We start from the raw sequence: 20,600 nt of genomic DNA, 5'->3' as shown, positions 1-20,600 counted from the left end.
AGATCAAATGATTAAGAATTTCAGGACAGTGGGGCGCCTGGGTGGCTCAGTGGGTTAAAGCCTCTGCCTTCGGCTCAGGTCATGATCCCAGGGTCCTAGGATCCAGTCCCACATCAGGCTACCTGCTCAGTGGGGAGCCTGGTTCTCTGTCTGCCTGCTGCTCCCCCTGCTTGTGCACTCTCTCTCTCTTTCTCTCTCTCTCTCTCTGACAAACAAACAAATAAAATAAAATCAAAAAAGAGCACATGCTTTGTGATTCCTTTCATACAAAGTTGTCAAACCACCAAAATCATGCTAAAAGTATATTCCTGGAAAAGAAGGAAGGAGGCATTGATTGAGAGACAAATGAAGATAATACCTTGTCTTTTGGACTGGGTGGTAATTACACAGCTAAGTTGACTTTGTGATGGTTTATTGAGCTGAATATTTATACTTTATTCATTTTTCTGAGTTAAATCATACTTAATTCTAGTTTTTCTAATTAAAAAACTGGAAATATGGAAAAATATGGGGAAATATTGAAAAAAGTATTCCTGTATTTTTATTTATTATAGTTCTTCAGTGGAACCTGTGAGGTGATAAAGATTTTTTTATTTCACAAAATATCAATAACGATATGTAACATCTGCTATGATAATCACAGAAACATTGGTAAATGAGGGCATTACAAACTTTTAAGTTTGATGTTTAAGAGATTCCTCTTTCATTACTATTACAAATCACCATCAGAGAGCTTTACTTTTCTAATGACATTATTTACTCCTGATAGCTGTAGGTTTTCCCGTATACCCCCAAATATAATGATAATGGAATGATTCATGAAAATTATTGAGATTTTTGTTAATGTTATTATTTTCTATAAGATTATGATTTTTGTCAACATACATATATAGTGATTTCTTAAATTCCTGCTTATAATTATCATGAATTGAGGAGAAAAAAGAAAGGAGAATAAACCTTGAATTCTTTTATGGGCTCCTTGTACAAAAGAACAAAAATAACAATCCAGCCGGTCAGTACATAACAACAGTGTCTTGATTCCTGTAAGTACTGAAACACATAAAGCATGCGAATTCATAATAATTAAGTTCCCACTTCTAATGAGTTGGTTCTAGGAGTCAGTAATCAGTGGGAAATAATCTTTTACTTCTGACATAATTGGAAGAAAGATCTGTGAGGAGCTGGGGAGAAATTCTGTAAGAGAAGTTCAAAACTCTGGCCACAAGAGGGCGCTGTGAAGAGCGGACTCGCTGATTCCAAGGCATTGAGATCTATGGCCATCAAGCACTCTAAGAGAAATATTAACTTCACCTTCGTCACTAGCTGCAACCATTTCAAATCCTGCACACTTTTTGCACTGAGGTAAAAATTAAGAAAAATAGGTTATCAGTGACTACTTTTCCTGTTTGTCGACACTACTTAATAAATGGACCTCTTCCTTTTTTTAGGACCTGATGTTAACTACTCAATTTAAACAGCCCACATAGATATATTAGGGAAGACTCCCTCAAGTCTCCTAGTGAGCTCCAGTTCTTACTAGAGCAGTGGATGACAGCAGAACTGTTCTAGAACTATTCCAACCTTTTATGACCATTAAACATTACCTACTTATTGAATTAACACTGCCTTGCCTGGCACCTATGTAGAAAAATAAAAAATATGAATGAAAATTACAATTGGCAAAGTTCTATAACAATTCTGTACCTCTATAAGGAGCAAACAAATATGCCATGTTTACACCATGTCTGTAATATTTAACTGCAGCTTTCAAATGACTTTTTTATATCTTCAAATTCGTGGATTTTCTCTATTAAGTCTTATTCAAGTTTAATACATTGTTCAAAGCTAACTGGAAGTTAACAAAGAGGAAGTATTTATAATGACAAGGTAAGTGATGAAAGCCCTTTGACCACATACTATTTAACCACAAATCTGAAAGAAAGAAGCCGCAAGATAAAGCCAGAAGTAGGAATTGACCATTTTCACTTCTGATGCAAGAATATGCTCAATTCATTGAAGTCAGTGCTTTACAAATTAGCCATGCATGCAAGATTTCTTTTTCCTTTATTCTTTGTCTAAGCTAGATTGTGAAATTTAATGACCGATTCCTTTAATGCCTTCATATAACTAATATTAGTTAAGTCTTTTTTAAGGGTGGGGTTAAGATATTTTATATCTTAAACTCAAATAACTGGGAAACAGAGGTTAAATCTATCTTCCTCAGTCAGCATGTGCCTGCATGGTTTTGAATGTATACCCACAAATTCGTTGACTCTCCTCCTTTCAAGAGGTAAAGCTTAATTCCCTTCCCCTTGAGTGTAGTTTAGTTTTAATGACTAATTGCCAATGATTGGGATAGAACAGATGTGATGGTATTCAGTTCTGCGATGGTATCCAGTTCTGAGATGAGAGGGTAAAAAGTCTACAGCTTCTTCATTGCAAATGTGCTGCTTCTGTCCTGGATCACTGACTCAGGGAGAAACCATGCCAAAACAGCCCTGGGGAAAGAGGCCCGTGTGAGGAGCAACAGCCAGGTGAATGAGCTTCGAAATGGAACCCCAACCAAGCCTCGGTAGCCTATAGCCCAGCTGACAGTCCACTAGGACCATATGAGACATCTTGGAACAGAACTACCAGCTAAGCTCTAGGCTTTCTTCAGAAACTGAGAGATAATCAATATTTGCTGTTTAAAGCTGTTGTGTTTGGGGGTAATTTCCTACGAAGTAGACAACTACTGTCAATCTTGGTATCTGGAAGGGGGGTGCTGCCACAACAAAAATCTTAAAATGCGGGCGTGGCTTAGGAACTGGGCAGTGGGCACCAAGAACACAGATGAAAGCCCAAAGTACCTTGAAGTAGCTATTAATGGATGCCACAGAGTCTTTAACAAGGTAGTGGGTGAGGGTTGGCAGGAAGGTGAAGTAATTGCTACTTAAACGTCTGTTTCAAACGATATTTACCCCAAAATGAGATATCAGACCATATATACATTTACAAATAAAATTATAAGAACCAGTACTTTTAAAACCCTTCACCTGGGTAGCTGAGCCAGTTAAGCATCCAATTCTTGATTTCAGCTCAGTTCATGATCTCAGGGTCCTAGGATCAAGCCTTGTGTCCAGCTCCCCACTCAGAGGAGAGTCTGTCTAAGGATTCTCCATCTCCCTCTGCCCCTTCCCCGGCTTGCTCTCTCTCTCTCTCTCTAAAATAAATAAATACATATTTTAAATAAATAAATAAATAAATACCCCTCACCTAATTGGATGATATAAAACATTTGAGAGTAGCCTGGGAATGGGGAGTCATAAAGAAATTTCACCTACTGAAAAGAATTTTGTCCTTCAAATGAGGTGAGGAAATCTTTGTGAAGTCCCTGAGAGACCTAACCCATGTCCTCTGGGCTAGGGTGGGACCCAAGTCTGAGCACTATGGTGGGACGCCAGCGAGGAGATTTGCCGCTGTTGAGTCATTAACAGAGAAGGAGAGCTCATCTTCAAATCGTTTTTAAGGGGATCTTACCTGCTCATTGACAGCTTAGGCCAGAGAGCAAGAGGTGCACACAGAGTCTGGGCTCGAGCTGGACTGCTGGAAAACTGGAAGCTAAGGAGGAGTGCCTGTCACCAGCAGAATGAGGAGACTTGCTCCCTGTACAAGTTGAGGTCAGAGGGGCCCTTCAGGTTAGCTGTCCGAGAAATTCAGCCTGGTCTCAGAGAGAAAAAGTCAGCTTTAAACATCAGCCACCCAGAAAGGGAAAATGTAGAATGAAATGCCTTTCCCTTGTCCCTCCCTGAGCTCTGCTTTATAGTGTAATGTTCAGGGGAGATCTGAGGCTGCTCCGGTGGAAGAAGTCGCCTGCCTACTCCCTCCCTGCCGAGGCTGCTAGGAAGCAGCTCGGGGTAGGAGGGGGAAGGGGAGGGGAAGAAAGACTTACCTTTCTTTCTTTCTTTTTCTTTTTTTTTTTTTCTTACTGTGTTATGTTAGTCACATACAGGACATCATTGGTTTTTGTTTTGTTTTGTTTTGTTTTGTTTTGTTTTAAAGATTTTATTTATTTATTTATTTGACAGAGAGAGTGAGAGATCACAAGTAGGCAGAGCAGCAGGCAGAGAGAGGAGGAAGCAGGCTCCCCGCTGAACAGAGAGCCTGATGCGGGGCTCGATCCCAGGACCCCGAGATCATGACCTGAGCCGAAGGTAGAGGCTTAACCCACTGAGCCACCCAGGCGCCCCCATCATTAGTTTTTGAGGTGGTGTTCCATGACTCATTGTTTGTGTATAACACCCAGTGCTCCGTGCAATCCATGCTCTCCTTAATACCCATCACCAAGCTAACCCTCCCCCCAACCCCATCCCCTCTAAGCCCCTCAGTTTGTTTCCCAGGAGTCCACAGTCTCTCATGGTTCCTCTCCCCCTCTGATTTCTCCCCCTTCATTTTTTCCTTCCCTCTCCTAATGTTCTCTGTGCTATTGCTTATGTTCCACAAATAATGAAACTATATGATAACTGACTTTCCCTGCTTGGAAGTCTTACCTTTAAATGAAAGCTAAAATTTGGACTAGACATGCTAATTCAATATACTTGTTGTACTTACTTTAATGGAAATATTATTCACGCTAAATTCTGAGAAAAAAATGTTAATGGAAAACTGCATTGCTATCATGAAAATGTATGATTGTAAATAATGGCCACAATACCTTACATTTTAAAAGCTTTTAAAAAATGTAAAAATCACCTTCAAGTCTATATTTCATTTTCTCTACAACCCTTCATGGTGTAGCAGAATAAGGTATTAATTAAGTGCCACGTCCACAAACCTACCCAGAGCTATCTAAACTCTCAGAGTTTATAAATCTAATGAAGACTAATAAAATAAATGTATAAAGGATCTGGCTTATCTTGGTTCCTCAGCTCTATATTTCTCCCCACCCAAAATGACCAGATCTGAATCCAGGTTCTCCTGGCTTCCTGGATCCCTTGGCCTGCCCCAGGACCACTCAGACCCCACATCCCAGAGCTGCACATTGCTCCCTTTGTTCTGAATCTAACTCTGGCCCTGGGCCCCACTTCCGATATCTGGGCCTTCACCGAATTCCCAGTTTGGGTATCTACCGCTTTCACTTGCAGCTGGCTTCTGCCCGTCTTCATTCCTTGCCTAGATTCCTTTTCCTTTCCAGGACTTCTTCTGAAGGTCTTGTCTGAAGGTCCAAAGCCTGTCCTAGCAATCAGCCAAGGCAGTTGAGCCTTCATAGCCCTTGACAAATCTTCCTCAAGTCTTCATTGCTGTCCCTGGCTCCATTGCCAGAACTCCCTGCTACTTCACTGTCAATTCTGTTGCCAACTATTAGCCTAGTTGAACCTGACTGTAGCCTTTGAAAAGCGTACTTAACCTGATAACCTAAACCTCTAGCTGAACATAAGCGTCAAAGCCCAGCTCGCCTGTGGGTGGGTCCATTCCACATCCTATCCCCTCATATGAACCTATTCCAGTGGAAGTAATTGACATGCTCTACCAAATCTCAATACTGATGAGTTAACATCTGTTAATATCTTAAGTTCTAGTCACCGTACAAAGTATTGTATTTTTTATTTGGTCTTACAACAATCCTATGAGGTAGGCACTATTGCCTTTTACAAATGAGGAAATTGAGGCCCATACTCAGTTAGGTAACTTGCCCAATATTAATTGCTCTTAAGTGAAAAGGCCAGACTTGACTCAACCATGTGGAAATTTCTAGGAAAAATGATAATTAAATGCATGCACATTGAACAGGGGAAAAAGGCATTCCATGGATCTAGGCCATGACACAGAAAAACTTAAACCTCATATTAAAGAAGGCTAAGTGCATTTTAGGGAAAGGAAAGACAAGTGAGAACAAATTTTCTCACACAGGTAAAAAAAAAAACTACAAAGAGAAAAAAAAAAGTTGAATCTGCTTCTAGACAACTGGACAGCATTTGTCAAGAGACATAAGAGAAAAAGAACCTCTGTCGCCAAAACCCTGGAGAGGGAAGGAAGCCCGACCTTAGCCCTGCTTGGACAACAGCTGGAAGTACTCCAAAGCGCTGTGGGAAGCCGTTGGCCTGGCATGTCGGGCACTTTAATTCTCTCTTCAGGAGGGTTTTCCACCACCTAAGGAGAAATAACGTGTAACATAGCTGAATTTGGTGCCCAACAGAACTGGGGGCCACAGCATCCAGGCTCCATCTTGGACTTTGAAAGGTCAACTGGTTTTTTTCTGAGTCTCAGTTTCCTCAGTTAGAAAATGGGAATATTAGCATCTACCATTCAAGAGTAAGATGTTGATAAGAGACACTTATGTCAATAACCACCACAGTGCTGAGCACAACACAAATGCTTGGCAAACATTTAATGATACCATGCTGACAGGTGGAGAGAGAAGGGGAAAGACCACAATGATGCCAAGAAAAAGAGTCTAAGCTGTATGCCTAGCTCCGGGCCCACAGCGGGCAAGTAATAAGTATTTGTTGAATGAACAAAGGAGTCACACAAGGAATAGATACGTCCTAGTGACTGCACCTCACCACCCAGAATACAGTTGCTTACATGAGAAAGGGCAGCATATGTGCTGGGATCTGAGGTGTCCCCCAAAGTTCTGTCATCCTCTGTGTCTCCCAGGGCTTCCAGATTCCACAGGCTCTGAGGCAGAACTCTGTCCTGCTGCCACACCAGGATGGGCCTGGATGTTCTGCTACTTTTCTTTAACGTGTAGGATTCATTCACAGTAATTCATGTCATGCCTGTTCCATTTCAGAACTTTCATACATCTCATGAGAATTTTCCCAGGCTTTTCCCTGGAGGTAGAGCAGGTAGAGCGGAAAAGGATAAACTGGTCATTTCAGAGGCTAGTTTCCTTAGTTGCCTGACTAACCCTGTGGTCCATATTCACATTGTGGTAAAAGGGGAGCAAGGAGCATTACTTGAATATGGACGTATGAAAACTCTGAAGTGGCACTGATGTGATATCCATTACTTTGAAAAAGAATCACGGGGCACCTGGGTGGTTCAGTGGGTTAAGCCTCTGCTTTTGGCTCAGGTCATGATCTCAGGGTCCTGGAATTGAGCCCTGCATGGGCTCTCTGCTCAGCAGGGAGCCTGCTTCCCCCACCCCCTGCCTGCCTTTCTGCCTACTTATGATCTCTGTCTGTCAAATAAATAAATAAAATCTTAAAAAAAAAAAAAAAAGAATTGCAAGTTAGAGAGAAGCAATAGAGGGAGTTCCAGAAATGCAGGGTGGATTAAAGGAAAGACACCATAGAATAAAATCATACAAGAGAAATACTTCATCACACAGCAGTTTTTATCACATTCCGAGAGATTAGCAGGGCTTACTCCATACCAAGAATGAGACAAACTACAACATCATAATGACCTAAAGATTTTTAATCCTGGGATCTCTTGATAAAGAAAGAACAAAGAGTTATGGACACTGATCGCATTGAAGAGTAGTTAAAACTTGTAAATGATGCCAGCTTGCCAGCTTGCACTGCAATTAATAAAATACCCAAAGCTGGCGACATGGAAAGGAGAAAACCAGATGCTGTCAGAGACCCACCCTTTGTGTGAGGGCTGAATCCCCAGAGCAAAAATAAATGCTAATGGAGAGAACTGACTGTTGTAAGAGATGACTGGAGTCATCATATGCTGGTTGGTTCAGTTCCAACTCAAACAGCAGACCAATCTGTGGTACTCTGAGATCTTTCTACAGACTGGCACCAGGCAGCAAATAGCCCATCTGTATTGCTGGGGATGGCACCAATGAGAGCAGATATCTATTTACATAAAGACAGATTTCAACAGCTAAAATGATCCTATATTTGGCATGGCCTACTCATAAAAACTGAGCATTTAATATGCCAGTAGGCTATAATTGGTCCAATGTATTGTTTTCTTCATGCATGGTAAATTTTCAGTATTTTTCAAGAGGCTAAACCCACAATTTGCAAGGGCTTAAAGCTAGCTAACTAGAAAAGTTATTTTACGTGTAGTTGGAGTGTAACAGTCTGGGTCTTTGTACTCAAAAAATACTTACTACATCCTTTCAAAATCAAGGGGGTTTTTGGTTTGTTTGGTTTTTTTTTATGGTTTATAAAATGGTTTAAAAAAAAAAAAAAGGAAGCTTGCCCTTTGGAGTCCAGTGGAACTGGATTGTAAACTTCTTTCCAGTTGTTGTTAGCTGCAATCACAGTAATATATGGGACTCTGTTCCTGATCCACAAAATAAGGATAAGAACACTCACTTCAAAAACTGTTCTCATACTGAATGGGATAAAGAGAGAACATTTAGCAAAAAACCTGAAAAAATTGAATAGTAAATAAATATTAGTTACCTCTGCTTTCTTCTTCTCTACACCCGATGTTCCAAGAAAATCAAATACAGTGCTTCTAAATTTAAAATCTATGTAGCTGTAACGGTAACAGGTATACCCCTAAGGCTAGTGTACAAACTGGATTTTTAAAAATCTTATTAAAAATAATGCTTAAATCAGAGTTTCCACCTTAAAAGAATCCTGTAAAGTATCCCTGCTTAGAATGAATACCCACCCATAATCAATCTGTTTTCTAATCCTGGGTTTTTGTCCCCTCTGTGAATACTTTGCCTAAAATGGGATCTATCCCTTTTCAGTTCTCTGTAAGGCAATAATTGCATATTTATTCATTCATCAGTGTCAGTTGACTTTGAAAAAAAAGTATTATATAATGTCTATTATGTTTCCTATCCAAAAACATACTGTCATCAGAATGATAATAATATTTTATTTATTCAAAATCGCAGGGTCTTTGTTACATCTCAGTCTTCCATGGAAAGGGACTGCCTGGGGTGTGTGTGTGTGTGTGTGTGTGTGTGTGTGTGTGTGAGATAACATAAAACATAAGCATATACTCCATCCAGGACATAGTAGATGTTTAATGACTTTGTTGATTTTAGCAAATATTAAGCTATTATCAACCACTGACACTTTTAGAATTAACTTAAAGGGACAGAATTTCAAGGGTTAGCAAGAGGAGAGATAAGACTGAGAGCATGGAGACAGTCTTATCCCCTCCATTTGCAGTTGATTTTGAAGTTATGGGCACTGAGGGGAATAGAGGGTCATCGAAGATAAAAATCCAGTGCAAATGGAATACATCTCAGAGAAAACATAGAAATACTAAAAACTGATGTGTACATTATTGTTTTAATACATTGTCATTGTCTTAAAGTGCTGTTCCATTGTTGCATCATAAAATCAAAATGATAACAAAAATAATAGTGAATTACAGATCAGTCTGATTTTGTAAGGAATTAAACATCAGTATTGGTCATCTAGCAGCAGATACCAATCATTAGTTCCATTGCTTCACATGTTCTGCTTAATCCAGCTGTGAGTTCTGAATTTTTTTCCAATGAGAAGAGATAAAGAATCATTTCCTAAGAACAATTTCATTTTAAATTCTCCTAGAAACTGCTGTAAGAAACGTTAAAAAAAAAAATTGAAATGCCATCTGCTAAGCAAATATTCTGGCGTGACAAATTTAAACAATGTGAAACCCAAGAGATTAAAAATCTGATTCAATTATACTACCAATCTTGGCTGGCATTGAAAAAGCAGACGTTAGAGGAAACTTCAGAAAGAAGTCCATTTAAATATATAACTAAATTTCTCCCAAATGTCTTTGTTATAACTTCCCCCAAAATTCATATGTCACTGAAGTCTTCATGATTTTGTTGTTGAAGTTATTAACTTGTCAGATTGCACTGGTTTCTCTGGGTCTGAAATTATAACTTCTGTTTTAGGAGAATAGGAGAGGTACGGTTTGGGGATAAAATCGCCACTTTTAAATATGTCTGTGGTGTTGGAATGGCACACCATTTGGAGTCATGAGTGCTGTTGAGAGGTTTATTTATCTGTTAATGTATTTTAAATTAACGAGACAAAAAAAAGTGATTTCTAGTTCCCCATTCCATGTTCCCTGGAATATATGGAGTTTAGTTAGGTACCTAACTTAACATTTCAGTGGAATTTCTTACTGGGTGGCAATTTCTCTTTAACCTAACCTTAAAAGTGAAGGTTTTGAAATAGTGTCTATAATCTACTTCATTAAGCATCTTCAGTGAAAAAAAGAAAGCTTTTATCACACTCTAACAATGAGTAGGTTCAGTATGCAAATCCTCCTCCACTTTGTTCTTAAGAATATCACACTGTCACTTATCAAAGAGAGACCAGGGGCATGCATACTCTATTTACAAAAATATAGCTCCTTCTGAAGAGGTTACCGCCATGTGCTATTTGAGTTGATGTTCATATAGTACCTAACTATGTAGCACTTGAACCATAATGGGGCTTAGAGGGCAGGTAGTACCATTTGAAGTCTCTCTGTTGCCAATTAACCTCAAGGAAAATATTTGCTGTGAGGGACTCTTGCTTTAGGGAAATAGCTCTACTCCTTGCTAAACCAAATAATTTAAGCATATTGAGTAGGAAACAGGTCCCTGGGCAATGCTCCCCAAATTCTCACCCCTTGGATGACATTAACTAAGAGATGGCAACATTGCTGGGCTCTGACAAGGCTGACCTCAGAAGGCTTAAGCCAAAGCCAAGGGCCTTTGTATTCCTGAATGACCACTGGGAACATTGTTAGTCCTGCCCTGGCAGTCCCATACCCTCCTCTGCTTTTTGCTTTTTTTTAATTCTTTTCTCTATTTTCTTTCTTTTATTCTCCTTTCATTTGTCTCTTCTTTACTTCTTGAACTCTTGACCTCTGTTGAACTCCACTTCTGATCTCTTTATGAGGACAGAGTATCCATCCCTAGATGCAATGGGTGTTGGTTGCTATAGGCTTGTGCCACCTCCCCCAAGAGATGCTTGGGTACTTATGTATTCCTGTGTCACAACTTCTCTAAATGCTTTGTTCTAAGAGGACTCCCTCAACAAACCACCTACAGAAATTTCCATGTTGGTCTTGCTTCTGGAATACTAGCCTAAGAAATCATTATTATTATTATTATTATTATTATTATTACAAATAGATCTTGGGCCTTCCACTAGCAACCATAGACACCTAAAGCACTCTGCTAAAGACAATGCTGATTATATTGGATCAAAGTTTCCCTTTCCTGTTTCCACTTCTGGCATGACAGTGTGCAACTCAGAGCCACTCCTCAGCAAAACTAATGAAATTATTTCTAAAGTAACTTTATGCTTAAAGTTTAAGTATGCTTAACCTCACTAGAGACTATGGACTCAAAGAAACAGATTGAGGGTTTTGGAGGGGAGGAAGGTGGGGGGTTAGGTGAACCTGGTGGTGGGTATTAAGGAGGACATATATTGCATGGAACACTGGGTGTGATGCATAAACAATGAATCTTGGAACACTGAAAAAATAAAATTTAAAAATAAACAAGTTAATAAATGAAATGCTTAACCCTAGGGGCATACCAAAAAATGGAAATGGCCCTATGGGCAAACAGCAAATGAGGAAACATTTACTCAAGAATATTTACTAAAACTCCATAAAACTGCAAGAGCCTGTGGTATTTGAACCAACATCCATAGCCTCCCTCCTTAGTTCCAGCACAGTGAGAAGGAAACTCTGCTCCAGAATAGTACAGTCAAGAATACAATGTTCTGAAGTCCCTTGGCTTACCACTGAAGGCCATTTTCCTGGGAGGGACAAGACATTAGCATTTCTCACGCCACCCCTAACTTTGCTGAGGCAAACTTCTGGGAAAGTGCAGACAAGAGGAGTGGACTCCATTCTTCCACTCACTCCCACTTAGGGGACAAAGTCTTTACCTTTGACACAGTAGAACACTGAGGTCCCAACTGCCTTTGCCTCAGCTCATAGGACAGGGAAACCAAGCCAAGGGAGACAAGCCAAGGACACCTGGGCTAGTGCCCCCACATCCACTGAGTTCAAGTTCTTTAAGCAGGGGTTTCACTTAGGGAGAAATGAGGTATTGCTCATTCCCTCAGCACCAGAGCTGTGGCTCAGAAATTTTGGCAGGGAGGAAAAACAGGCCATTGAACAGAAAGTTCAAGATCTTTCCCCAAAGGGGCCAACTTCATTTGCAACAGAATATGAAGTTCAAGCCTAAGCGTGCTTTCAAAAAAAAAAAAAAAAAACAGTAGAAGTTTTGGTGAAAGACAATTGGGAGGAGATTGATAATTCCATGAAAGATATAGACAAAACAGTGAACCAAAGAGCTGTTGGAGAAAAATAAGCAAAGAGACAGGTGGAAATGCTTTCCTGGAGTCTGAATAAACCTCAAAAACTGATGTCAGGAACTGTCCCTCCAAAGAGCCTGGATTTGATTGGATTAGTGTGAAGCAATTTACTCCCCAGAGCATCATTACAAACAATAGAGCAAGCAACCAGCAGTTAGTGGAGCTACACAGATGGATGTGGGCACATAACCAGACAGAGAACCACACCAAAACCACTGTCCTCCCATAGTGACTGTGAACATATCCAAGGATGGACCCCTGAGGAACAACATCAGAGGCTTCACTGTGTGTGTTTAGCAGGGTTGAGGGGAGAGGTGGAAAACAGACTTCACTAAAGTAATCTAACCAGTCCCTAAACAAGGAAACAAGCTAATAACAACAAGCCCCAGAGGAGGGGAGAGATGAAACCAGTACCCAAATTTGCTATAATATGTGATCTAAAATATTCTGTTTCAAAAAAAAAAAAAAAGAGAGAGAGAGACATACAAAATAAACAGGAAAGTGTGACCATCATACCAGAAGAAAGACAACAGAACTGCCTGGAAGAGTGACCACATATCAGACTTGTCAGACAGACTTCAACAAAGCCATCATAAATATGTTTAAAGAACTAAAGGAAACCAGGATTTCAGTAGTAGAGTATGATGACAATGTTACATCAATTACTGTAATTGATAAAAAGTTGATGAAGAGATAGCAGTTATGAAAAGAACCAAATGGAAATTCTGGAGTTGAAAAATGAATTAACTGAAATGTTAAGATTCACTAGACAGGCTAAATAGGAAATTTGAACTGGCAGAAGAAAGAATTGGAGAACTCAAAAATCATCAATAGAAATTACATAATCCATAGGACAGACAGAAAAAAGAATGAAGAAAAATGAACAGAGCATCAGAGAAATTTGAGACACTATTAAGTAAACCAAAACACATATAATCAGTACCAGAAGAACAGAGAGAGAATGAAAGAGAAAAAATATTTGAAAAATTAATGTCTGAAAACTTCCCACATGATGAAAATCATAAATCCACACATCCAGGGAGTTCAACAAACCATAAGAAGGATAAACTCTAAGATGACAGAGGAGTAGTGAACTGAAATGACATCAGGTCACAGGAGTTCAGCTAGATAGTTATCAAACCATTCCAAATACCTAAAAACCCAATAGGAGATCGAAGAGAAGAAGAACAGCAATTCTAAGAACAGAAAATTGACCACTTTCTGAAAGGTAGGATGTGAGGAGAAGTGAATCCAAAGCGATAGGAAGATAGACCACGGGGGGAGGGGCCAGCTCCCGGTAAGCAGTGGAGCAGCAGAGCATAAAATCCAAACTTTTAGAAGTCTGCTACACTAAGAGACATCACTCCAGAGGCTAAGCAGGGGTGGAGCCCTCGCGAGGACATCACGTTCTCAGGTCCCACGGGGTTACAGAAGAATTTGGGGTGTCTGAGTGTAGCAGAGCTCCCAGGTATCAGAGCGGGGAAGAAGACCACAGAGACAGAGCCAAGAGGTGAGCTCTCAGCTCGGGGTTACTTTAAACTGTGATCTGCAGCACAGTCAAACCACTGCTCTTCGAGCAGAGACCCCACAAGTGGCAGATCCAGGGAAACTCACCTTCCTCCTCTGGAGACAGGAATCTGCTGGGTTTGGAGACTCCAAATGGGAGCATGCGTCAGAAACAGAAACACTTAGTCATGGGCCGGGTGAGCCCAGAGTGTAGCTGGAGACCACAGAGATGGGAGTGATTGACCCCTTTTCTCTGAGTCTCACTGAGGAGCAGGGCCCTGAGCTCTCAACTCCTAAGGAGCCAGAGATTGGGAGGCCACCATTTTCATTCCCATCCTCCAAAGCTCTATGGAAAGTATTCAGGGAACAAAAACTCCTGAGAGCAAACTTGAGCAGATTTCCTAGCCTGGCCCCTGGCAAGGGTGGTGCAATTCTGCCTAGGGCAAAGACATTTGAGAGTCACTACAACTGGTCCCAGGAGATCAGCAAGAACATCCAGCCAAGACCAAGCTCACTGATCAAGGAGTACAGAAATCCAAAAGAGGGGAAAGCAAAACATGGAATTAATGGCTTTCTCCCCATGATTCTTTTGTCTTGCAAAGTTAAATAATTTTTTTTAATTTTATTTTTTTCTTCCTTTAATTTTTTTAACTTTTCCTCTCTCCTCATTTAATGGTTTTTAACTAGTTTATCCTAACAATACCTTTCTTTAAAAAAATCTTTTTAAGCCTTCATTATCATAGTCATATTTTATCCATCATTGTATTTAACCTTATTTTTTGTATACATACAGGGTTCTTTTTTTTCCTAAAAAATTTTGGGATATAATTTCTTCTAATAGATGAAAATATACCCTAAATCTGCCACATGGCTTTGTTCTACTTTCCAGCCTGAGCACATTCTCTCCCTTTTTTTGTTTGTTTGTTTGTTTGTTTGTTTTTGCTTTCTTTTTCCAATCAACTTATCGATTCCTTTTTTAGAACTTTTTTTTAATCTTTACACTCATATTCCATCCCTTCCTCATGTTTACCCTTATTTTTGTATATATATAAGTTTTTCTTGCTTTAAAATTTGGGAAGGTAGTTTCTTCTAAGAGACCAAAATACACCCAAAATCAAGTGGGTGGCTCTGTTTTATACATCAGTTATATATATATATATATATATATATATATATATATATATAATGTTTTTATTTCTTTTTACCCATTTTTATTTCTTTTTACCCATTTTTTTCTCCTGTTTGGGGTCTCTTCTGATTTGGTTAGCATACATTTTTTCTGGGGTTTTTGCCACCCTTTTAGCATTTTATTCTCTCATTCATATATTCTTATCTGGATAACATGACAAGGTGGAAAAACTCACCACACACACACAAAAGAACAACAGGCAGTACTGACAGCTAGGGAACTAATCAATAAGGACATTGATAATATGTCAGATCTAGACTTCAGAATGACGATTCTCAAGGTGCTAGATGGGCTTGAAAAAGGCATGGAGGATCATAGAGAAACCCTGTCTGGAGAAATAAAAGCCCTTTCTGGAGAGATAAAAGAACTAAAATCTAACCAAGTTGAAATCAAAAAAGCTATTAATGAGGTGCAATCAAAAATGGAGGCTCTTACTGCCCGGATAAATGAGGCAGAAGAGAGAATTAGTGATATAGAAGACCAAATGACAGAGAAAAAGAAGTTGAGCAAAATAGAGACAAACAACTACTGGACCATGAGGGGAGAATTTGAGAGATAAGTGATACCATAAGACAAAGCAATATTAGAATAATTGGGATCTCAGAAGAAGAAAATTATAGCAGGGAATTTCCCTAATATGGCAAAGAGAATAAGCGTCAAAATCCAGAAGGTGCAGAGAACCCCCATCAAAATCAATAAAAATAGGTCCACACCCCGTTATCTAGTAGTAAAACTTAGTAGTCTAAGGGACGAAGGGAAAATCCCAAAAGCAGCTCGGGTCAAGAACTCTGTAATATATAATGGTAGAAATATTAGACTGGCAGCAGATTTATCCACAGAGACCTAGCAAGCCAGAAAGAACTGGCATGATATATTCTGAGCACTAAACGAGAAAAATAGGCAGCCAAGAATATTATATCCAGCTAAGCTATCATTGAAAATAGAAGGAGAGATAAAAATCTTCCAGGAAAAACAAGAATTAAAAGAATTTTCAAACACCAAGCCAGACCGACAGGAAATATTGAAAGGGGTCCTCTAAGCAAAGAGAAAGCCTGAAAGTAGTAGACCAGAAAAGAACCAGAAAAAGACAATATACGTAATAATCACCTTACAGGCAATACAATGGCACTAACTTCATACCTTTCAATAGCTACCCTGAAGTAAATGGGCTAAATGTCCCAATCAAAAGACACAGGATATCAGAATGGATTAAAAAAAAAAAAACACATTGAGGGAGGAGTCGAGATGGTGGAGAAGTAGCAGGCTGAGATGATATCAGGTAGCAGGAGATCAGCTAGATAGTTTATCAAACCATCCTGAACACCTACAAACCTGACAGGAGATCGAAGAGAAGAAGAGCAGCAATTCTAGAAACAGAAAATTGACCACTTTCTGAAAGGTAGGACCTGCGGAGAATAAATCCAAAGTGATGGGAAGATAGACCACGGTGGGGAGGGGCTCCTGGCAAGCGGTGGAGCAACAGAACACAAAATCAGAACTTTTAAAAGTCTGCTCTGTGGAGGGACATCGCTCCAGATGCTAAGCCGGGAAGAAGCCCACGTGGGGACAGCATGGTCTCAGGTCCCGTGGAGTCACAGAAGGACTGGGGGTGTCTGAGTGTCACAGAACTCACAGGTATTAGAGCAGGAAAGCCAGCTACAGAGACGGAGCCAAGGAGTGAGCTCTCAACTCAGAGTTACCTTAAACCATGACCCGTGGGACAGTCAGGCCACTGCTCTGTGAGCAGGGACCCCACAAGATCCAGGGAGACCCCCCCTGGAAGAGCGCAGGGATCTACTGGATTTGCAGACTCCAGGCAGGGCTGTGTGCCAGAGACAGAGATGCTTGGTCACAGGCTGGGTGAGCTCAAGCGCAGCTGGAGGCCAGGGAGATGGGAGTGATTGAGCACTTTTCTCCGAGGGCTCACTGAGGAGTGGGACCCCGAGCTCTCATCTCCTCCAGGTTGGAGATGGGGAGGCTGCCATTTTCATTCCATCCTCCAGAACTCTACAGAAAGCATTCAGGGAACAAAAACTACCTAAAGCGAACCCAAGCGGAATATGTAGCCCAGCCCCTGGTAAGGGCTGTGCAATTCCGCCTGGGGCAAAGACACTTGAGAATCACTACAACAGGCCCCTCCGCCAGAAGATCAGCAAGAAATCCAGCCAAGACCAAGTTCACTTACCAAGGAGAACAGCGGAATTCCAGAGGAGGAGAAAGCAAAGCATGGAATTCATGGCTTTCTCCCCATGATTCTTTAGTCTTGCAAAGTTAATTAATTTTTTTAATTTTATTTTTTTCTTAAGCTAAAATTTTTTAACTTTTACTCTTTCCACTTTTAACGTTTTTTAACTAGTTTATCTTAACAATACTTTTCATGAAAAAAATCTTTTTTGAAACTTCATTATTATAGTCATATTTTATCCTTCGTTGTATCTAACTTGATTTTTTGTATTCACATAGGGTTTTTTCTTCTAAAATAATTTGGGATACAACTTCTTGTAATAGATCAAAATATCCCATAAATGTAGCACAGGTCTTGGTTCTAGTCTCCAGCTTGAGCAAATTCTCTACCCTTTCTTTTTCTTTATTCTTCCAACCAACATCTTACCAACTCCATTTTTAGAAATTTTTTTTAAAAATTTCATCCTTATATTCATATTCCATCCCTTCTTCATGTTAACCCTTATTTTGTATATATATATTTTTTTCCTTCATTCCTGAAAATTTGGGGGAGGTAGTTTCTTCTAAGATACCAAAATACTCCCAAAATTAAATGGTGACTCAATTTAATATATATATTTTCTTTCTTATATTTTTTTAAATTTTTTTTCTGAATTTCTTTTTAAACCCTTTCTTCCCTCCACAATTTGGGGTACCTTCTGATTTGGTTAAAGCACATTTTCCTGGGGTCTTTGCTACCCTTTTAGCATTTTATTCTCTCATTTATATATTCTTATCTGGATAAAATGACAAGGTGGAAAATCTCACCACAAAAAAAGAACAACATGCAGTACTGACAGCTAGGGAACTAATCAATAAGGACATTGATAATATGTCAGATCTAGACTTCAGAATGACGATTCTCAAGGTGCTAGATGGGCTTGAAAAAGGCATGGAGGATCATAGAGAAACCCTGTCTGGAGAAATAAAAGCCCTTTCTGGAGAGATAAAAGAACTAAAATCTAACCAAGTTGAAATCAAAAAAGCTATTAATGAGGTGCAATCAAAAATGGAGGCTCTTACTGCCCGGATAAATGAGGCAGAAGAGAGAATTAGTGATATAGAAGACCAAATGACAGAGAATAAAGAAGTTGAGCAAAATAGAGACAAACAACTACTGGACCATGAGGGGAGAATTTGAGAGATAAGAGATACCATAAGATGAAACAACATGAGAATAATTGGGATTCCACAAGAAGAAGAAAGAGAAGGGGAACAGAAGGTATATTGGAGAGAATTATTGTAGAGAATTTCCCTAATATGGCAAAGGGAACAAGCATCAAAATCCAAGAGTTGCAGAGAATCCCTCTCAAAATCAATAAGAATAGGTCCACACCCCATCATCTATTAGTAAAATTTACGTCTTAGTGACAAAGAGAAAATCCTGAAAGCAGCTCAGGACAAGAAGTCTATAACATACAGTGCTAAAAATATTAGATTGGTCCCAGACTTATCCACAGAGACCTGGCAAGCCAGAAAGAACTGACATGATATATTCAGGGCACTAAACGAGAAAAACATGCAGCCAAAAATACTATATCCAGCTAGGCTATCATTGAAAATAGAAGGAGAGATAAAAACTTCCAGGACAAACAAAAACTAAAAGAATTTGTAAACACCAAACCAGCTCCACAGGAAATATTGAAAGGAGTCCTCTAAGCAAAGAGAGAACCTAAAAGTAGTAGAACAGAAAGGAACAGAGACAATATACAGTAACAGTCACCTTACAGGCAATACAATGGCACTAATTTCATATCTCTCAATAGTTACCCTGAATATAAATGGGCTATATGCCCCAATCAAAAGACACAGGATATCAGAATGGATAAAAGAAACAACATCAATATACTGTCTACAAGAAACTCATTTTAGACCCAAAGACACCTCCAGATTTAGAGTGAGGGGGTGGAAAACAATTTACCACACTAATGGACATCAAAAGAAAGTTGGGGTGGCAGTCCTTATATCAGATCAATAGATTTTAAGCCAAAGACTATAATAAGAGATGAGGAAGGACACTATATCATAATCAAAGAGTCTGTCCACAAGAAGATCTAACAATTTTAAGTATCTATGCCCCTGACTTGGGAGCAGCCAATTATATAAGCCAATTAATAACAAAATCAAAGAAATACATCGACAATAATACAATAATAGTAGGGGACTTTAACATCCCCTCACTGAAATGGACAGATCATCCAAGTAAAAGATCAACAAGGAAATAAAGGCCTTAAATGACACACTGGGCCAGATGGACATCACAGATATATTCAGAACATTCCATCCCAAAGCAACAGAATACATAGTCTTCTCTCATGTACCTGGAACATTCTCCAGAATAGATCACATCCTGGGTCACAAATCAGGTCTCAACTGGTATCAAAAGTTTGGGATCATTCCCTGCATATTTTCAATGCTCTGAAGCTAGAACTCAATCACAAGAGGAAAGCTGGAAAGAACCTAATACCTGGAGATTAAACAGCATCCTTCTAAAGAATGTGAGTATCAACCAGGAAATTAAGGATGAATTGAAAAAATTCATGGAAACAATTGATAATGAAAACACAACTGTTCAAAATCTGTGGGACACAGCAAAGGCAGTCCTGAGAGGAAAATATATAGCAATACAAGCCTTTCTTAAGAAACAAGAAAGGTCTCAAATACACAACCTAACCCTACACCTAAAGGAACTGGAGAAAGAACAACAAAGAAAGCTTAACCCAGAAGGAGAAGAGAAATCATAAAGATCAGAGCAGAAATTAATGAAATAGAAACAAACAAACAAAAAAAAACCAGAATGACGCATGAAACTAGGAGCTGGTTCTTTGAAAGAATTAATAAGATTGATAAACCCCTGGCCAGACTTATCAAAAAGATAAAAGAAAGGGCCCAAATAAATAAAATCACGAATGAAAGAGGAGAGATCACAACACCAAAGAAATACAAACAATTTTAAGAACATATTTTGAGCAACGATATGCCAGCAAATTTGAAAATCTGGAAGAAATGGATGCATTCCTAGAGACATATAAACTACCACAACTGAACCAGGATACATAGAAAACCTGAACAGACCCATAACCAGTAAGGAGATTGAAAAAGTCATCAAAAATCTCCAAACAAACAAGAGCTGAGGACCAGATGCCTTCCCAGGGGAATTCTACCAAACATTTAAAGAATAATTAATACCTAGTCTCCTGAAACTGTTCCAAAAAATAGAAATGGAAGGAAAACTGCCAAACTCATTTTATAAGGCCAGCATTACCTTGATCCCAAAACCAGACAAGGATCCCATCAAAAAAGAGAATTACAAACCAATATCCGTGATGAACACAGATGCAAAATTCTCAAAAATACTAGTCAATAGGATCCAATAGTACATTAAAAGGTTTATTCATCATGACCAAGTGTGATTTATACCAGGGCTGCAAGGTTGGTTCAACATCCACAAATCA

This window comes from Lutra lutra, chromosome 4 (genome assembly GCF_902655055.1).
Source record: "Lutra lutra chromosome 4, mLutLut1.2, whole genome shotgun sequence".
Taxonomy (NCBI): Eukaryota; Metazoa; Chordata; class Mammalia; order Carnivora; family Mustelidae; genus Lutra; species Lutra lutra.
Note: the sequence above shows the minus strand (reverse complement) of the source record.